The sequence below is a fragment of the Corapipo altera genome, unplaced genomic scaffold (genome assembly GCF_003945725.1).
Source record: "Corapipo altera isolate COAL_440 unplaced genomic scaffold, ASM394572v1 70, whole genome shotgun sequence".
NCBI lineage: Eukaryota > Metazoa > Chordata > Aves > Passeriformes > Pipridae > Corapipo > Corapipo altera.
In genome coordinates this window covers 5,857,175-5,876,913 of record NW_020884911.1, presented here as the reverse complement: position 1 = coordinate 5,876,913, position 19,739 = coordinate 5,857,175, and the positions used below count along the sequence as shown (strand labels likewise).

General features: G+C 42.1%; 1 long non-coding RNA gene across 1 annotated transcript; it reads right to left on the bottom strand.

Annotated features, from left to right (window-relative positions):
* Positions 1–207: 207 nt before the first annotated feature.
* LOC113952191 lies at positions 208–892 on the bottom strand. Its single transcript, XR_003529438.1, has 2 exons — positions 789–892; positions 208–351 (listed from the first exon to the last, which is right to left on the bottom strand). It is a non-coding gene; the product is annotated as an uncharacterized LOC113952191 (long non-coding RNA).
* Positions 893–19,739: the final 18,847 nt, after the last annotated feature.

Below are 19,739 nucleotides of genomic sequence, written 5' to 3'. Positions count from 1 at the left end.
TGAATATGTTTATCATAATCCAATAAACTAAACTAGCTTAAACATAAGGTACACTGGTTTTTCTGTCCCTAATACATATTCACAAGGCTTTAACAAACTTGAAGGAATTAAGTGTTTTGTTGCTAGAGAAAAAAAAAATAAATCTGCCCATTGTTTTACCTGGCAAGAGTCTTCCAGTTTCTAAATAACATTGTATTCTGCAAAAGCTTCACAGCCTAGTATTTATTTACATTTCATGGAGGGTACGTGACCAGAAAGGCGAACGAGTTGCTCTCGCTTCAGTGTCCTCACTGGGGTGAGAGGGGTTGTTCCGCCAGCACTTTGAACTTCCTTTTTGGCAGATAAAGGACCCTGCTAATAAAAATAACATAATCAGAGAAATGGTTAAGGCCTGTTCTTAGGCTGTGCAAGAAGTTTTATTGAGCACCTCAGCGCTGTGATCACCCTGGGAAAGCAGGGAGACAGAATAACTCCGGTCACTCCCAGACTGCCGCACCCAACACCTCAGTAAAAGCATGAGCTGTCACCTGGGATTTCTTAGTTATTGAACACTAGGAAAACCCACAGCACACAAAAATAGCAAAACCTGCTATTTTAGCACATGAGGGTACAACGCAAACAGGTGGTGAAGACTCTGGAGAGGGCGAGGCACCATGAGGAGGCGTGAGGGGAGGGGAGCCAGCGGCCCCTCAGGACATGGCGGCTCCCCCTTCCCTGCCTCTGCAGTCCCTGCTTCATTCCCACTGCCAGCTCCAATACCCCAGGGGCAACCGCAGGAGGCAAAACACCTCAGAGAACTGGCAAAACCCTCCTCCTGGGCTGAGGCCATGGCAGTCCTATGGAGAAGATGCAGCCTCAGGCTGTGGTGGGAACGCCAGGGCCCCAGAGGAGCATGAGGAGATTTAGCTCTCTGACCTGGGGCACCCGGGTAAGTGCAGCGCAGCCATGTCCCGAAGAAGTGGCTTTATAAACACCCCCTTGAATCAGGGGTTTTGTAATTTAGACCATCACAAGAAAAAAATTGGAACAGAAACAGCCTCTCAAGCCCAGCATCCTTGTTACACTGGGAAACACCTCACATTCCTCCACACATGCCAGAGCCAGTCTAAGGGTAGCTCAGAGTCCTGCGCTGGGCCTGCCCACAAAGGGGAATTTATGTGGTTTAATCCAAAAAGACATAGCTTTGATTTTAAGGGAGGTCAGTTTGGTTTCATTCCAACCCTTCTGTAGATGTTCTGATCCAGAATGGAAGCTGGCATTATTTATTTTACCTCATTCCACTCTGCTTCACTTCCCTTCACAGCCATTGAAATTCAGAATAAAAGTGTGGAAAATTATAATTGATAGCAATAAAGAATAGAGCAGAGGCAGATACATCCTACAGATTTCTTCTATAACTTCTGGGGGTTCCTTTTTAATTTTATTTTTAAATACCATTTCAGCATTTCATTTCCCTCCCTCCCTATTACTCATCTCTAAGCTTTGCCACTCTGGTTTTTACCCTCCCCACTCCAGCATGCTCAATGGTCCAAAAGGATTTCTACCTGTTTTCACACTGTAGTATCACTGGTACCAGTGACAGCCTCATCATTTACCCTGCACTGAAAGATGGGAAAAGTTCAGTCCCTGGGTAAGCTTTCTGGCTCCTCACTCTAATAACTAGTGCCAGCAACACAATAAAATTTTATATCATTTTTATTGGATACCTCCTAAAGAATTATAGGCAGAGCGCTGGCTTGCAGAGCAGATGTGTGAAGTTGCAGACAGAACTGCATCTGTTTCCTTTTGCCACAAATTGTTTTGTATAGATCCCTGTTGACTAGGAAATTTAACATACTGTCGCTGTACATCACATGTGTAATAAAATCATTGTTAAACAAACGCATTATCTCCTTCTACTCTCCTCCACTTATTTCTAATAACAAACCGACTTTATTTCCTCTAAATCTCCTTCCTTCTCATTCCCCAACATCGATTTTTCTTCTAGGCCCAGTTTTCCCAGGAGCTGGGCTAGCTCCAGAAGTTTGATGCTGGCTTTCATAGCAGTCCAGGGAGTACAGTGAAGGTGGGGAAATATCAGTAAGAATCTGCTGCCTTCCACTAAATAAAAAACATATTTGTCACTATATTTCTTGTGTTTCTTGATGGGGCTTTTTTTTGTTTGTTTGTTGTCATGTCAAAACCTGTTGTGTATGAGCAGAGGAGAAATAAGTCACTGACCAGATCCAGATAAGGAATTGAAAAGAAAAACTGTCTCAGAGCTGCAGAAAGTTGCCAGCAGTGTTTAATCTCCAGGCTGGGGTGATGCCCTGGTTTGGCTGTATGTGATTTGCAACCTCATCCTTCCCCGGATCACTGTAGCCACTCCAGTTTTCAGGAATAAACCACTGAACTGCTGATTAACACAGAAAACAAAGACGTCTGAGAGCTCAATACCATTCAGAGGCAAAACCAAGCCTATTTTGCTCATATTCCCAGCAGAAGGAAAATGATATGATAACGTAACATAAATCCTCCAAGGTAACATATATATCTTTGGGAAATAGGTGTTTTCTGAGGGATGGGGTCACACCAGCTACAGTAGCTACTCTGCTTCTTGGCGTATGGCTACACAGCAGGGTCTGTGTCTTGAAAAGCAGAAAGCCAGACTCTGCCTGCACCATCTCACACAGATATGGTGGAAAACCCTACAGGACTGCTCAGGACCACAGCTCTACATCATTCCCAAAACCAGCATCCCCTCCTGCCATCTTCACAGAGAGGCACTGCTGTACCAGTCAAATATTTGGGTACAGTGCCAAGTTGGGAATGCAGCTGACACAGACAATAATGAGGCAGAGATGATGGGATTATGACTGAAAATCACATCAGTAATAAAAACTACAGAAGGAGTCACAAGCCCTTTAAGGGGCTCTGCCTTATTTGCATTTTCTTATGTTGCTTGGAAAACTTAATGAAGTTTATCTTCTGTCATTAAGTTAAACTAGCTCTGTGGTAGTGCTGTCAGAGCTTCACTAATTAAAAGTCAGCCTCCAAGTGCTTAAAGCTTGTCTACACTTGAAAATTAATTCGGTTTGAGGTAGCATATAAATTTAAATTGCAGCAGCCATATTCCACCTAAATTAAGATATTTTGTAAGAAGGTTTCCTTTGAACTTGGCTCAAATTGAAACTGATAGAGCAGATGCTTCTTTGCCCCATCCTGAACCAAGAGATCTGTGCATAGGAAAGGATTCAGGGACATCTCTTGCTAAGCATCCCCATGCACAGACAAGACTTGGGATGGCTGATGGACAGCACTTTCTTTTTTGAGTGCTTCTCCCTGCCTTGTGACTCACCAGCTGAGCTAAGGCTGCAAGCAACAGATGATATATGTCTGCGAACTATGTGCTAAGCTAAATTGATATATAATTATCAAATTTGTAAGGACCTGTAGTGCTCAAGCAAGGCTGCTGCTACAGTACAAAGGCTAAATCTGGACTAAAACCTCTCTAAGAAAATAAAATCTTTTTATGTACAAGCAAGTTTGGAATAGAGCAAAAAGACTGCACATAAAGAAAAATAATCCCAAATGTTCATTGTAGGAATACAATTATCAACCAATTTAAGAAACGGGTAGAAAATGATCATGAGGGGAATATTAAAAAAAAAATGCTTTTACCATCAGGGATGTTTTTGCGATTACATTCTAAGAGGCCACACTATCCAAGTTATTTGGAAACATCAGGGCGCCTGAAGAGCACAAAGCAAAGTTCTCAGTCTTCCTTTCTTTCATATCCTCCTCTCCCAGATGCATGTCTAAGACTGCATGTTTTCCCAGTGCTTGCCAGCAGAATAGAAACCACTTAACAACATTGGTGCCAGGGAAACATATCCAAGACAAGAACTAAGGGAGGACATGTAGCAACATAACATGCACAGCTTGACCCTTGTCATCGGATCTGGATGATGTTCACAGGGTAGAAAGATGCTGCTTGAAAGAAAAGGCTCTCTCTACTCAAAGGAACATAAGTGGGGGAAAATAAATGATATTTCAGGCTCTCTTCTCCAAGTTGCTTTGTAGAGCTCACAGGACATACATGGCTCCCGGTTGGGTCCTCAGGCTTTTGGCATCTCCAGACGGGAAAGCCAGTGAAACCGGGAGTTTTGTTCAGGATCTTAAATGAAGAATCATTCCTCACCTTTGTGAGGGAAAGGATCATAGTGCTTCCCTCAACCATTTCAAGCAGAAGTTTTGGAGAATGTTGAAGGAAAATGGAGAGCTATGTCTAGCAAAAAGTGTTCTTCATGTGAAAAGAAACAATTCGGCAGTCCTTGCAAGGGTGTCTGGCCATTCTGCTTCATTTGTCTGACCAGGTGAAAATAACAGCATTTTCTCCCTTCTACATGGAAGAGAAAATTATGGGCACAGTGTGAATGGAAATGGATTTTACTTGCTGTTCAATACAAAACAATTTAATCATCATCTACTCTACAAAATTGCAGTCCAATTTCCTACTTGGCCACTACCTATTTTTGGTGGGAGTCCTCCAGCATCTTTTGTTAGATGTCTGAAGTGGATTCCCCCTGAGTCATTGGTTGATGGTACCAACAATGCCACCTTCCTTTGACACAAATGGGAACCTTTGCTCTGCAGGGGACACTGGTAAAACAAGAGCTGCCCTCCACTTGATAATTATTTTCTCCCAAGTAATAAGAAATGGCCTCAAATTGCTCCAGGGGATGTTTAAATTGGATATTAGGAAAAATTTCTCCTAACTGAAAGAGTGCCAAGCACTGAAACAGGACACCCAGGGAAGTGGCTGAGTCACCACCCCTGGAGGTATTTAATAGATGTGTAGACATGGTGCTTTAGGGATGTGGTTTAGTGGTGGGCTTGAAAGTGCTGGGTTTATAGTTGGACACAATGATCTTAGAGGTATATTCTGACCTAAATGATTCTATGATTATGGTTCAATAATCCCAAAGAGAGATTTTGAACACTAATAAACAAACCCCTAGAAACACCACCATAACACAACCTTCACATATCCCATTATTTTCTTTTGTTCTGTCTCTACCTTCATTTTCTTATGTTTTTCTCAAATAAGATGTTTATTACCTTGGGTGGTCTTGTATGGACAGTGCCTGGGATTACTCTGGCACTGGCACTGACACTGCAGGACCGCTGGACCTCCAGGAAAGGATATCATCCTCCTGTGAAGGTAGAAAATCTCAGGTGGTTGTTGTCCTTACTCAAAATACAGCCACAAAAGTTTCCCACGTCATGAAATTAATTGGTGGGAGGAGGAACACCAAACACTATTGCCCTAAGGAAAATATTCAGGAGGACTCCTACATATGGCAGTACATTTGTGTGTACATATACGTGCAATTCCGTGTGCAAACACTCACACAGAACAGGATCACACAGTTGCTTTCCAGCATAACCTGAAGGACAGTATAGGATGCAACTGGCAATGGTCATCCAGCTGGGATGAGGTGTTCCTCCCGCTGACATCCAACCGCTCGCTTGAAAATGAAACGCTTGGCAACAGAAATGCTCCACAGCTGGAAACCACGAACAAGTCAAAGCAAATAAACAATCCCAAAATGAGGTTTAAAGCAGAGAATAAAAATCAAACGTCATTTGAAAATGTACTAAAATTGGCTGGTGTCTAAGGGAGCGTTTAGTGGCTCAGCACTTCTCTGCTGCACTTCAGAAATTAAGGAGAGAAACAGAGAAACAGTCTCAGATGTAGCAATAAATAATGGACACTTTCAACACATAATTTGCATTTGAATTAACTAGGCTGGCTAAATTAATTCATCCATTATGAAAGGAGAATTTTACTGTCTATATTTTCAGGCTCCCTACTGTGCTAAGTTAAATGGGCACTGAGGCAGGGACTACCGGCTTCATAGAAATCGCTACTAAATAAGTTTCCTCTCAATTATTATCTAGTTCACACAGTTTGGAAGCCTGATGCCAATAAAAACAATTGTCCCAGGGCCTTGCCTTTTCTCCACTGTTGGTACTGCTGAGGGTGAACAGCAATGGCAGCACTTTAGGGTTATATAGGCCTCATTCAGAGGTTTTTTCTTGAAACATTTTTCCAGGCCTTCCTCCCCAGAAGGGCTAAATCATATAACCAAGGTAATTTTGCATTCAACATCAATTTAAATGTTTGGGAGGCTGAGGGGTGATTTTCTTGCAACACTATATGAATCCCTCCCTTGAGAAAATTTCAGATAACCTTAAAATAGAGAGTTGATGCAATATGTGACAATACATCATCAATTATATAGCCTATTGCATCAAGAACTAACTGGAGGAAGACATGAGCTTGGAGACTTATGGAGTAATCAATATATTACACTATTCTTAATAATGCATTAACATTGTGTTTGCAACTATACACAAGTTACATTTTTCACAAGCTGCACCATCAGGATTTTCAAAACCATGCTCAAAAATGCCAAAAGCATGTGATGAAAGGGAAAAGAGAACTATTGTCATCTCCCCTTTGCAAACAAAGAGTGGCAGAGAAGGAAACCAGTTCGTAATTCAAACCATGTTCAGGGGAAGGTCACATCCCTCTGCCCACACCACATCAGGAAAGATACACCACAGCAAACTCAAAGGCCACTGCTGGCTTCCCAAGGGATACACTGTGGGCTGAGGGAGAGGATCTGAGCAGCGAAGCTTTGACAGGAGCACAGTTCACCAGCAAAACCTATTTAAATTACTGACACTTTTCCCAGTGTCTGGAGAAAACTTGTTCTGCTCGGGGAACAGGAACAAGCAAGTGATGGATGGGCACCTGGCAGCACTGCCCTTTGCTAGCGAAGCTTTTAACACCTTCTCTGGAGTCAGAGAGGAGACAGAAGCTGTACCTGGTAGCTCAGTTCACACGGTTGGATCAGGACAGGGTGGATTTTGGCAGAATAGGGATAATCTCCCAGAACAACTACATTGCAAAGTAGGAGGTGTGCCCGTAGCTCCCACTTTTCCAAGCTTTGTGCCCCATACCCTGGTCTACCTCCTTCCTTTCTCCAGGGAAACAACGGATTCCAGCATCACTTTTCCCCCCCCCCCTAATTTTCTCATAACGGAAAAAAAAAATGACGGGAGTCCTTGCTGTGCCAGAGTATTACTCCAACAGCCCACAGGGTTTCCTCACTCCACATGGACCATAACAGCAATGTGAGGAGGAAGAAGGAAGAAAACAGGAAGGCAATAAATCCATGCTGCACTCCTTGCAATGGGACTATGATCCACCATCTGGAGAGCTCTGGCACCAAGAGCAAAGAGTTAGAAACATTTAAGCTCTTTCTTTAGATTGCCATGATGAAACAAGCTGCACGAGTCAATGCCTACTAAAAGCACCCAAATGTTTTCCAGTCCTTCCTCAGTGTCTATCGATTTCTTCCGTGCAGAGAGCAAACTACGTTGCAGCAGAAAACTGCATTGTTACAGAGAGTCCAAAGGGACTGTCTCCTTCCCTGCCTGCTTACAACACTGCGAAGATGGAACCAGGCTTTGTGACAGTCTGTCCTTGCTGCCAGTGGCACTTCAATACCACCAATAATAAAGAGGATACTGTGTATACACTTTTTTCAGCATTAAACATAAAAGGCAAAATGTGTTGTCCTGTAAGTCACATACTTCAAGATCTAAATCCACTTACAGAATTGCTGGGGTTTCTTCTCTTGCTCTTAGTTCCAGAGAAGATTAAAAAATTTACATCTAAACAGAGTGAATTTGAAGACCGTAACAGGATGAGACTTAAAATATTGATTTTCTTATTAGTGGGATGTTACAGCACAAAGCATCCACTGCTTGCCGAGCAAGGATAGACAGACATCTTCTAGAGCACCCAATGCCCTGGAACCTTATTGGATAACTTTTAAAAGCATCCAGCAAACAAGGAGCATAGAAATCACCTGGGTGAACACAGTTAAGCTGCCTGAAGTGATTGGCAAATGATTAACTCCTGCAAGGGCTGCCTTTAAACCAAGAGTGAACTCTGACAGCACTTGGGAGGAAAAGGGAGGGAGCAGATTCCCACCAAAGGGAGTGTCGCCTTCCCAGCTGGAGGCTGATGGTGATAAAAGGGATGTTCAGACACATCATAGCTACAAGTCCGAGTTTTTAAATTTTTGTGAGCTGATACAGATCAGAGAGCCTTTAGGGAAGTGTTCAAGTACCGAGCAATGCAATATCAAAGATAAGAACGACTGAAAGTATCTTGCAAATCACAATTATGAGGACAGGCTTTCTCCAAGATTCATTCTAATTTTCAATGGATCGATATATAGGATATATTAAGTATTATTTATGCATTCCTTGAGCCTTCTAATCAAGGGCAGAAATCCTGCCTTTCCTAAGCTAACGTAAATAGGGCAGTTTCCTTCCATATCAGAAGCGTTTCAGAAAATTAATTCTGTATCTCTGAAAAGGTCATTTATTCAAGGAAGAGTGACAGGTGCCATAAACTTACTTGTATGTCACTTGTATGTCAGTTCAGCTCAACTGAACACAAAGCAAATCAATTCAGCCTGGTCAAGTATAATTACCTGCCGGAGCAGGATACATTGCCTTGCATTTATTATTAACAATGCTACAGAAGCACTAAATTCAACAGCAATTTTGATTACTATGAGGTTGTACACTGCTCTTCCTTCCCAAGTGCTTCCTTCTCCTGGAGTTTACAACATGATTCTTACAGTATAATAATTTTAATAGCATTTGTACTCTGTCAGCAATTAACTTCCAGTTATGCATGAACAAATTATGAGGTCCAGATAGATTAACAGGATTAAATTTTAGTTGGAGAGGAAAAAGGCTGTGTGTTTCTAGGAGCTGGAAGCCTGTCTGTGCTCACAGGACTTGAATTTTGGGGCTTATCTCCTCTTTCTTTCCATTGCCTTGAAATATTTTTTTTTTTAGTATAGATAGAATACACACATTCTGGGTGAATTGTTTCTGTAGCTCTGATCACCTGTGGTTATAAAACCCCTCAGCACTCACTGCTACGCTCTAAGTGTCATTTCAAGGACATGAAAGTTGCACTACAACAATTTATGGGTGAATAAATTGATGATGAATAAATCTTTGCTTTTCAAATAAGTTTCTGTTTGTCATTCTTTCATTAAACAAATTAATAGAAAATTAAATATACTTCCCATTAAACTATGTGCTATACCAGAGGCTCATTAACGTTATTGTAGATTTCTCACCACTTTCTGGTATGATATAGTTTGGGGAATACTGGATGTTTAAACCCAGATGTTTTTTAATTTCTTAGATAAAATGAGAACAATGAATGCTTGTAAACAGGATATGCATTCCATCTAAAAGTCAATTCAGTAAATATTTATGGATTTATATTATGTTTATAAAACTCTGAGACAAAAGAGAAGGGTTTTAGATTATAAAATGGTTGATGGCAATAAGTCGAAAACTTCAGCCAAGTTAGGCTAATATTGTCAACACACACACAACAGTCAATCACAAAGTTAGGAAGGAACTATCTTTGAAGGAAAATTCAGAACATCCCTGTACAGGCAAAGTGCCTCCTAGCCTGCAGCACAATTGTGTGCTTACACAGTGATGCTTATGTCACTTTTATTTCTGTATGTGATGGCAAAAGTGTTCTGCTACAATAAAATTAAAATTAAATTATGATTTCATAAGAAAAAATTATTAGAAACAAAGATAAATCACAAAGACAGAAACATTACACAACACAGCTAACAAATTAGGAAGGCTGACCTCATTGGACTCATTGCTAAACCACCCAGCAGGCAAATTTGACAGCATGCATCAGACTACAATTTCCCTGAAGCCCTTCCAGAGCATCAGAAACTACCAGAATTCCCACAGAGTTCTCTAATCACATAACTTTCCCGGATGCTATTCAGCATAAGATGTGTTTAAGGAACAAAGAATGTAATTCTATACATTGCAGAACACCATTTGTCTTATTTTGTAAGGTCCCTGCTGAAGTCCTGGCTCTCCAGGTAGTGCAGTCAAAATCAATTCACACCTCCATTCATCGTGCCTCAGGGATGAATGGATGCAGTCCGTGTGTCACATCCATAAGAGCCACTTCCATTATTCTCCAATCCCCCCAAAACAAGTATAATTCAGTTGATTTTCTCTGTGCTTCCGAGAAGGTTACAAGGGACAAAGCTGGGCAAAATGAGAGAGCAGCACCCTCCCTCCTGGTAGAGCTCCAAAGGCAGGAGGAGTGGGGAGAAGCTTGAGTTAACAGAGGATGCTCATCCCCAGGGGTCCCTGGAGCCTGTAAAGATCTGTCTTCCTAAAACTCTGGCTACTGCAACACCAAAGGAATGTTCTTTTAGTTTTTCAGTCTTTATCCTGCACTTAGATATTTTTATAATTTAATTGGCACAATGTTCTTCAGGAACCACTTTCTTATTTTACTCACCATTAGATGCTCCTAAACTATGAAGACTTCTTACATCACCCCAGGATCCTCCTATTTTTACCATTTTACTGAAAACAATCAGTATTTTCATTAATATAATTCTACCACCAGAACTAATGAGTTCTCCAGAAAAAAAAAAAATCAAGCTACGGGGAAAACAACACTAGATTATTTTTATTTTTCTGTAAAGAAAATATCGATAGTATCTAAATAAAACATTATCTATCAAGAGAATCTAAATAAAATACTCCATTCCAAAGCCTGGACTTGAAAATATTTTGGTGGGGTTTTTTTTTTTTTTCCTTTTTCTTTTTTTTTTTTTTTAAAGTTTAACACTACTGCTCTTTGGGGTATAAACCCCCAACCAAACACAACTTGCTCTTTCAAATCATGTTGTTTCACTGTTTAGATCTCAGCACTTACTTCATATGTGACAAAACACTATTATTCTTCTGATTTGCATGTCATCAGAATATGAATATATTCACTCAGACCTAATAGACTGCATGTAAAAGGACTACATGTTCCCAAATATTCTGCTTATTCAGTCACATTATAAAAATAGAAGAGAAAGCAATTGCCTGCCTTTCACACAGTTTTATGTAAGCTGCTATAAAATTTCCAAAGCTTTTTAAATAAAGCAAGCATTTCATACATATAGTGAGCAACAGGAAGCAGAAATATCATTGACCTGGGAATGCATAGACTGAAAAACTTCATCAGAACAACAGTATGGACTTCATGAACTATTTCTGTGATGGATTCTTTTAGCTGTTCAGTGCCAGGATCTACAAGGTTTAAGGGATCTCACCATCTAGAGGTAGACTTACTCTCATATACCTTGAATTCAGTTAAAACAAGCACAAAAAATTTAGATCACATCATTTCAGGTATTATCACATCAGCTGAAGACAACAGTGGCCTCTGATTTAGCTTCTTCCTTTAAAAGCAGCTTTATGCTGTGGCCGAGGTTTTGGTCTGGTAAGCACCTATGGATTTAGTCTTTTCAAGCTTTGTGACCTGAGTTAGAAACCATGCTATTCCTCAGGATGCAATGCTGGTTTTCCTTCTGCCCTTCTGAAAACATAATTCATGCAGGAACGAAATGCCTTAAAATTGCTAAGTTAAAAAAAACAAGCATCTATGGCTCATCAGGCACATAGGCTGATACCCCTCTGACATTTAATTCCCATCTCCCTGTTCTCCCTTTGTGAAATCAGCACCTTCACATTCTCAAATTAAATTAGACCTGATAATCTCCTAGTCTGACACTGAAGACAGCACAAATGCTCCAGGCTCAGGATGGCCCTCTCCTGCTGAGGAGAAGACTCAGAGAAGCATATGGAGGGTGCACTGGTGTTGTGAGCCAAAACTCAGCCTCCTTATTTTCCATATTTGTTTCCAAGCTTTTCCTAATCTCTATTTCTGCAAATATTTTTTTCCCCAACAGAAACTCCAGCTTGGGGGATGTGTGAAAAGATGATATAACATTTCACAGGTGTTAGCAAAATAATTTTACAGATGACATTGGTAAAAAACAGAAATGGTTCTTTGATGTTTTGATGAGCTCCTATCTCCATATTTTTCCAGCAGCAGTAGGGCTCTCATTATTTCTGTAGCACCCATCTGGATTTTAAAAACACTGAGTTAAAACTCTCTATAATTTTTTAAAGAAAAAAAGAAATTGATAGCCTGAGCTCTAGTAACAAGTCAGGTGCTGTCATCCAAACCACAGAGAGGGGAAGAAAGAGGTGCTACCACAGGGACATTAGGTACAAATGTCCCAAAACAACTTGCATTCTTCAGACATGGATGAGACTAGGGCCAAGTTCACAATTACTTACATATTTTGCATTGAGTCGTAATTAGCTGCAATATATATACACTTCACTTGCATCCAGCTACGAATAGATGAGTAAGTGCCAGGGACTGCCATCTGCTCCCTAAGCCATAATTAACTGCCTGATTACGAAATACATATATATTTATCTAATTAGTTTTAATAGCCCTGCTTTAGCTGGCACTGCTCCAAAAATAAGGTGAAGAAGTGTGTCCTACTACTTGACAGGCAGAGGCTGGAGATGTGAACAGTTCCCACAGGGAGCTGCCCCGGAGGCCAGCATGGCTCCAGTGGGGGGGTCAAGAAGGGGCACCCAAAACAGGGAGCTGCTGCCCACCAGAAAGTTTCACAGGACAACACGCAGGGCATTGCTAAGCCAGACCCTCTTTGCCTGTGCCAGTGTGGGGCATGATGCAAAGCTTGTTTTGGGTCTCAGACAAAACTCATGGTACTGTGGGTGACAGTGAGATGTGAGAATCTAGGGCAGTGGGTGCACAGACAGGCACAGTTGTGCCCCACCATGAGGGGACATGAACTAAATACTGCTTCTTGAAGCAATTAGAGATCATGATTATTTGAGCCCATATAATTCTTCTGGCAACACTGTCCAGAAAGACCTTCTGTGGAGATTGGGATGCTTCACTAATTTAATCAGGATAAAAAGAAATATCTCTTAATATACATTTTTTCCCACTTCTGTTTGCAGCAAAACCAGTGTTGCATCTGTTAATTTCTGGGTGAGCAGCATTAAGGCTTTGCCATAGGACTGATTTTGTTATAAATTCCATGTTTTGATTGCTGACTCCAGTGCTTCCTGGAGCATAAATGCATTTAGGGACAGATTTTAAAAGTATTTCAGTTGCCACAGGGTACATTTGACATCGATTTCCAGGGAAGCTGGGAATTCAAATGCATCAAAACCCAGTTATTCAGCCCAGCTCCACTGAATCACTCACTGAGTTTCCAAGGGCTGCAGACTACCTGAATTTTGACTTCAGATTAGGAAGCCCTGCCATTTTGGTAAACATGAGACTTCTCATAGTAGTCTACCCTTGGAAAGTCTCCACAGAAGGAACAGAAAAGTTGGCCTGCAGTTTCCCCACTCCTCTTTACTGCTTTATGATTTTGCAGGACCTATCTGTCAGGTTCTCTCCTGCACACCAACAGCTCACATTATTTACACCTCTGGATGTCTGGTATCTCCCTATTTTAAAGCCTTTGCTCCGTTATGGAAGCAGTCAGGTCCATCCATGGGTTAGGAAATTAATGGGAAGGCCCACAAGATGCACTACTAGTGCTCAGGGCTTCTCTGTGCACATACCATAAGCTGGAGTCTATTCCCACAGGGGAATACATTGCAGCAAGCTGCTGTAGGAGCTTGCAAGCTTTCCATAGCATTCCCTGACCACAGCTGGGATTCCTGGTCTGCTCATTCCCCAGAGATTACAGCTGCTTTTGCACCACCGTGCCTATGCCACCGGGACCCATCACCTGCTCCTGTGTCATTTATACAAGACAAAAGTCTGTCATCCCAGGCAATGATTTTTACCAAATCCATCATCAAAAGCCTGGCAAATGAAGTGTGACAGACTCATTCTCACTTAATGCCAGGTGACAGCAGTGACGCCGATGTGACTGTCCCACAGCAGAGCAGGTACATTAATTTAGTGACACATCCACCTAACTCTGTTCTTCAGCTTTTTCCCTCCCCCCCCCCAACCCCCCCCAAAGGGATAACTAGCTGTGGATGCCATTTCTTCCAGCCTGCAGGGTTTAAAAAAAAAAAAAAAAAATCCTCAGAAGTCTCTTTATTTCAGCAGCTGGGCTGAGATCCCCTGAGCTCCAGAGAGCTGTGTCTTTGCATGTTGGTGAAGGTAGAAGAACTCTGACTGCAGTTCCCTCGTGTTTCTGGGGAGCTGAAGGCCCCTTGCAGGTCTGGATGAAGTATTATTGCTCCAGCACTGTGATTACATGCTGCACAAAGCTGCTATATTGCAAGTGACGAGTGGGAGGAGAAGGAGATCACAGCTCTTTTTTGGAGTAAATGAAGGAATGTAATTTTTCAAATGGAACCAATAAAATGAGACATCTCCCCTTAGAGCCAGTTTCTTGAACGCTGCTCACAGCCTCTCTGAGCCTCACAGCAAGACAAAAGCTGCTTGAATAACAGAATACAGATTTCTGCTCTTCCAGTAAACAACGCTGAACAAGCTTAATTTGCACCTCTCCTACAGAATCCACCAGCAGTTGGCCATGCAAGATGGTTTTATCCCACAAGATCAGGACATTTAGCAAGCTAAAAAAAAAAATTAATTACAGAAAGTCCGCTCCATCACCCCGGGCCTTTGTCTCTGCTGAGATACACACAGGACTCCTTTCCTTTGGCTGTAAACATCCTGTTCCCCATTCTTACCGTTGTTCACGAAATTAGGATCCCATTCAGTAAGACTATTAGGTAAAGCAACTTTACTGCTCTATTACTGCTTCTGCCAGTCCCTACCCCTGACGGCCTCTTTCCAGAAAAGCGCTTATGTATATCCCTCTGTAGCCAAGGGAACATCCTCTTTGTGGCTTCCTGGGAATGTCCTACACACTGAGATTCACAAATGCACTGTCAAATCAGGGCCTACCACTTATGTGTCCAATTAACAGCACTGGCTCCTTAATTACAAGCAAACCCAAGCAGATACTGTATGCCATTCACTGGAGCAATTTTGCAGGTTCTGTGACAACGTTAATCACAATTGTCTTAAAAATACATATATATACACACACACACATATACATAAATTGTGAAAAACAACCTCCTTTTTCAGAAACATTTATCTGGCACAACATCAGAGGTTACAGTTTATCAGGATCAAGGGTACTGGGGTCTCACCCTGTACTTGGTGTTAGAGAGGGATGTTCAAGTGACAGGACCACTCTTCACAATCATCTTGAATAAAATGGAAGCAAACACCTCAGATGGAAGAGGAAGGACCACTTTCCCCTCTGTTAATTTACATTTTATCATAGATTTCAATTATGCTGGCTACTGAAGCGTGTAGGATTCACATGGTTCTTGCTGCTGCCTCTACAAACAAGCAGAGCCAAAGATGTGTGTTCCCATGATCCCAACAAAATGCTCAGGCTCCCTCTGCAAGCCCTGGCATTGAGTTGCTTTCCTTTGTTTACCAGAGTAGATGAAGTGCTCTTCTCTTCACCTGCTCATTTTACCATGTGATTTGGGAACAACCATCCGCCTTAGGAAGCCATGTTACCTTTAGAAAAGCCAGAAATTCCTCAGAGTGCTGACCAAAGTTAAGCATTTCTGTTTGCCTCTTTCAGAACAGATCTGAGCGTACATTTGCTTAGGGGGAAAACCCAACCCTCCATCTACACACACCTCAAATGCCCAAGTAAATGCCCTCCTCTCTGATGAGCCTTTTATTATAAAGCACCTCTAAGTTTCATTTTCACATTCTCCAGACTTCTCTAAGTGGAAAAGATCAGTGAGGGTAGAAGCAGTGACATTTAGATGACCAGAGTAACAACAAGCTATCAGTACATTAATTACTACAAACTATGAGCTTTGCCATGCTCAGAAAGACCCTGCTGCGAGGGCAAGAGCAAACACCATTTCCCCCCTTGTTTGCTGCAGGACAGCACTGCTGCATTGAGCAAATGCCATCACACACCCCTGCCCTGCAGTGATTTTCAATTGCCTTTTTGTCACCTCCTTAATCCAGAAGCTGGCTTCTTGACAGTGGGCAATGAGGGTCTAAGTGCTCTCAGAGAGCTCTCCTAACAAGGATCTTTCCTTAGTCAAAAAATCCGATGACAGAGTGATGCCTTTACCTGTCGACATCCCTGACACCAACCACTTTTCTCATTGATCGAGCACTTCTCCAGCAAGACTTAACCCGGGGCTAAGCAGCTCTGATCTATGTACAGGGGGCACTGCAATAAGGCTTAGTAAAAATCAGAAGATACTGAATAAGTTTGGTGCAGTATTTTATCCCTAAATCTATGAATGAGCCACATTGAAAGCTGAGACATTCTCCGGAGCAAAACCAGTAAACCAAGGCAGGTTCGTTCACTTGAAGCTGTGTGGACACAAGGGCATCACACAAAATGCTACAAACAGCAGACTCTTTCTGGGAAGCTGTGCTTGTTCCTAAAACTCTGGGATAAAGGCTAAAACTAGGAATGACAGATGAAAATTAATTGCCCTTCCTCCACAGTCACAAAAAGCTCTTGCTTGCACAAGGGAAACACCTGGTGAGTACAGCAGCTCCAGTGCTGTCAAAGCTCAGCACCACATGAATTTCTTTCAGACCCTTTTTAAGTGGCTCAAGGCTTTGTAGGAGGAAGGGAAAAGTGTATTTGATGGCTGGGGCAGAGAGGCTGGCGAGAAGACATGTGCCCTACTGCTGAGCAATTCCATCAGTGCTGCCACGGTGATAAAATGGGTAGCACAGCAGCAAGAATTAGCTGAGATTTGTGTCTGTAGCAAGTGAAAACCTTTGCCTGAAGAGGAAGATTGGGCCCAATGTAAAGGGGACTCTATTTTGTAGAATTGCAGCTCTGAGCTTTTCTTCCCTCTTCAATTGGCTTCCCTCTGTGCTGCTCCGACCATGTGCTTCCATGCTTGGCTATTATTAATCCTGTAAAGCTGTTAGGAACCCATTCACATGGGAAACACATCATCATCATCATCTAAACTTAGGAACTTGAGGTAAAACCAAACCAAAACCCGAATAAGAATGTTAGAAAAAAATCCAGCCAAATTCGCAAGGCAAAATACTCCCTTTAGCCAGCTCCATGCACATCAAATTAAGAGCTATTTAGCTGAAAGGTCTGGATTTTGTATTTTCACTGTCCCATAAAATAAAAGATAAAAAAAACCCCAGAGCATGGAGCCTCAGCACTAGGTGAGTGACAGCCTGGGAGAAGTCACCTTCAATCTCAAGGCCAGTTACCCTCTTTTTCAAAGGGAGGGGAAGTTCTGACATCTTTTGAAGGACAGAACATGCTGCAGAAATGACCTTCCTATTCACAGTAGAAAGCAGGCCAAGGCAGACACATACACCTTTGGTCCCCTGAGGTTTTCCTGCATAACAGTGGAAATGAAGGGTTTTTACTCAAACAGGTTTCTTTTAATGGTTTCATCTGCAGACAGCCAAAGGACTTTACTAATTCTGTTGAAAAGCACCATTCACCCAGGCTTGTCTGTTCATTGAGTTTCTATCCAATTACACACACTCCTTTCAGAAATGAAGTTATTACAGCTATCCATCCCAAAAATATGATACTAGTTCTCAACAACTTCTGTTTTATATTTATGCTTGGACCATTGCAACTTGCTTAGCCTAAATTCTGGTTTAATGAAAACTGCTAATAGCTCCCCAGATACAGCTGACAAAGTGATGAGCAAAACCTCCCTCCACAGCAGCAACAAAGAATTTTGCTAAGCTGTGAACATCAAGGGAGAGCTTTTAATACAAGTATTTGAACAATATTAAAGGCCAAGGTCTTTCTCAAATACCTTCACCAAGTCAGGAGGTACAGGATTCATTCCCTTCCTGCTCAAAGAGGGTGTCTGTGTGTCACATGGGCAGGTTGTATATTTTAAAAGCCAGGGTCCCTTTTGTTCTTAGATAATAAAATTTGTTTCTTTAGACTAGTTATTATTAAAACAAGTTCTCCATAGAATTTGAACAGGGCTGGAGACAATTTCAGGAAAAGCATAGCATTTATGTTGGGTGTAGAAAGAGCACAGGGTGTAAAGCAGCCTTCTGCACTATGTTATCTCCTCATCAAATCTATAAACCAAGGGACTGTATTTTAGAAAAGAATTGTTTGAGAAACAGTTACACCTCAGGAAACTCAGCTGTGTTACTCATAAAGTTTCAAGTTCTTTCCCAGAGTGGATTTGTGCAGAAATCCTACTGTTTTACACAGAAAAAAAGGTCATATTAGTAAAAATGGACAAAACTCTCTTAACAATACCAAGTACTTAGTCTTTGAAATAGTAAAACAGGAGAGATTCCTCGTTCCTGTTGATCAGTTGTCCTTCCTATCCCAAAACTCAGCTGACCCCAGCTCATGGCATTGCTGTAGGGGCAGCCACAGGATTTGACACACTGAGGCAGTGCTGGGGCCTCCTTGTCCCTCCCAGCAGAGATAACATGGTGGTCTCAAGATCTAGTGGGAATTTTCCCAGTCACATGGGTTTCTCCTCTGAAAAACTGCACTCAACAGACATAACCTCTGGGAAATAATCGTGGAATTTATTTTACTGGAGTCACTTTAATCTTAACATCAAATAAACCTGATGGAGTAAAAAAGGCTACAATAAATTGAAACCACAGTGAGTTTTGCCTTTGCAAACTCTCTTCATTTTCATCTTTCTTTGCCTTCCTTCAGGGCAAAAGAGAAGGTCAACAACTATGAATTTCTTCAAGGAGAGAAACTCTTTTCTCAGCCCTCTCTTAATGCCATCATATTGCCAAAGCCACAGGTTAAATGAGTTCAGTGACCTGTCTAATCACAAGGTATAACTTACAGAAGAAGCAACTATTCCACACTGCATCCATAAATGCAGAACCTGATTCCTCTCTGCCATCAAGACAAGTAGCATTTCATGTCTTTTCTTGCCCATGAAATGGCTACATTCTCTGATTCCCACAGAGGTGGCAGCCAGTCTTCCTCCCAAACCTCATGCAAAGGTGGAGGCACCGTCCCTTTGGATGTGGAGAGGTACAACCCTAAAATGCCCCTGGCCAGCCTGCACCAGCTCTGTCACCATAGCTCAAGTGTCCTGGCTTGGCCCTAATAACAGCTTGTCCAAGGTGCCCACAGAAGCCACTTTCTCACAGTACAGAAACGCTTCCCATGATATGTTTAAAAAGTTGCAGAGTCAAAAGCACAAGACAGGTAAGACTTGAACACAACATAGTCTCCAGTCCAGAAAGCCCTGGCTTTCCAGGAGCATGGAAAGCACACATCATTGCACACACCATGCTTCTCCCACTACTTCTGAATGCAGTGTCAGGCGTGGAAGAAAGGTGGAAAAAATAAAGAAGGTGGGGGAAAGCAGTTATTTTGGGAAGGACAGTTTACATTTTCCCTAGGGTCATCCAGCAGCACGTGCTGTTCACTGGGAACAGCTTTGCCAGAAGACAGCTGAGCCAGCTCCTAAACACTGCTTTTATTTCTAAAGTGGCCCTCATGAGCCAGGACAGCTGTACAGTTAATTTTCCTGCATAAACCATTCCCATGCGCATACATATGAAACTGCCCTGCAGTTGGAGCAAGTAGCTGTGATTTACCACTGTCCCTCAGAGGGCAAAGGCTGGCACAGGCAGAGAGAGCAACCAGCTCACCCAGTGTGGGCAAGGGACACTGAGCCCAGCCTGTAAACAGCTCCCAAATACCCTAAGGCTGGACTGCTTGAAACCTTAGTTGTGGAGGATGGTA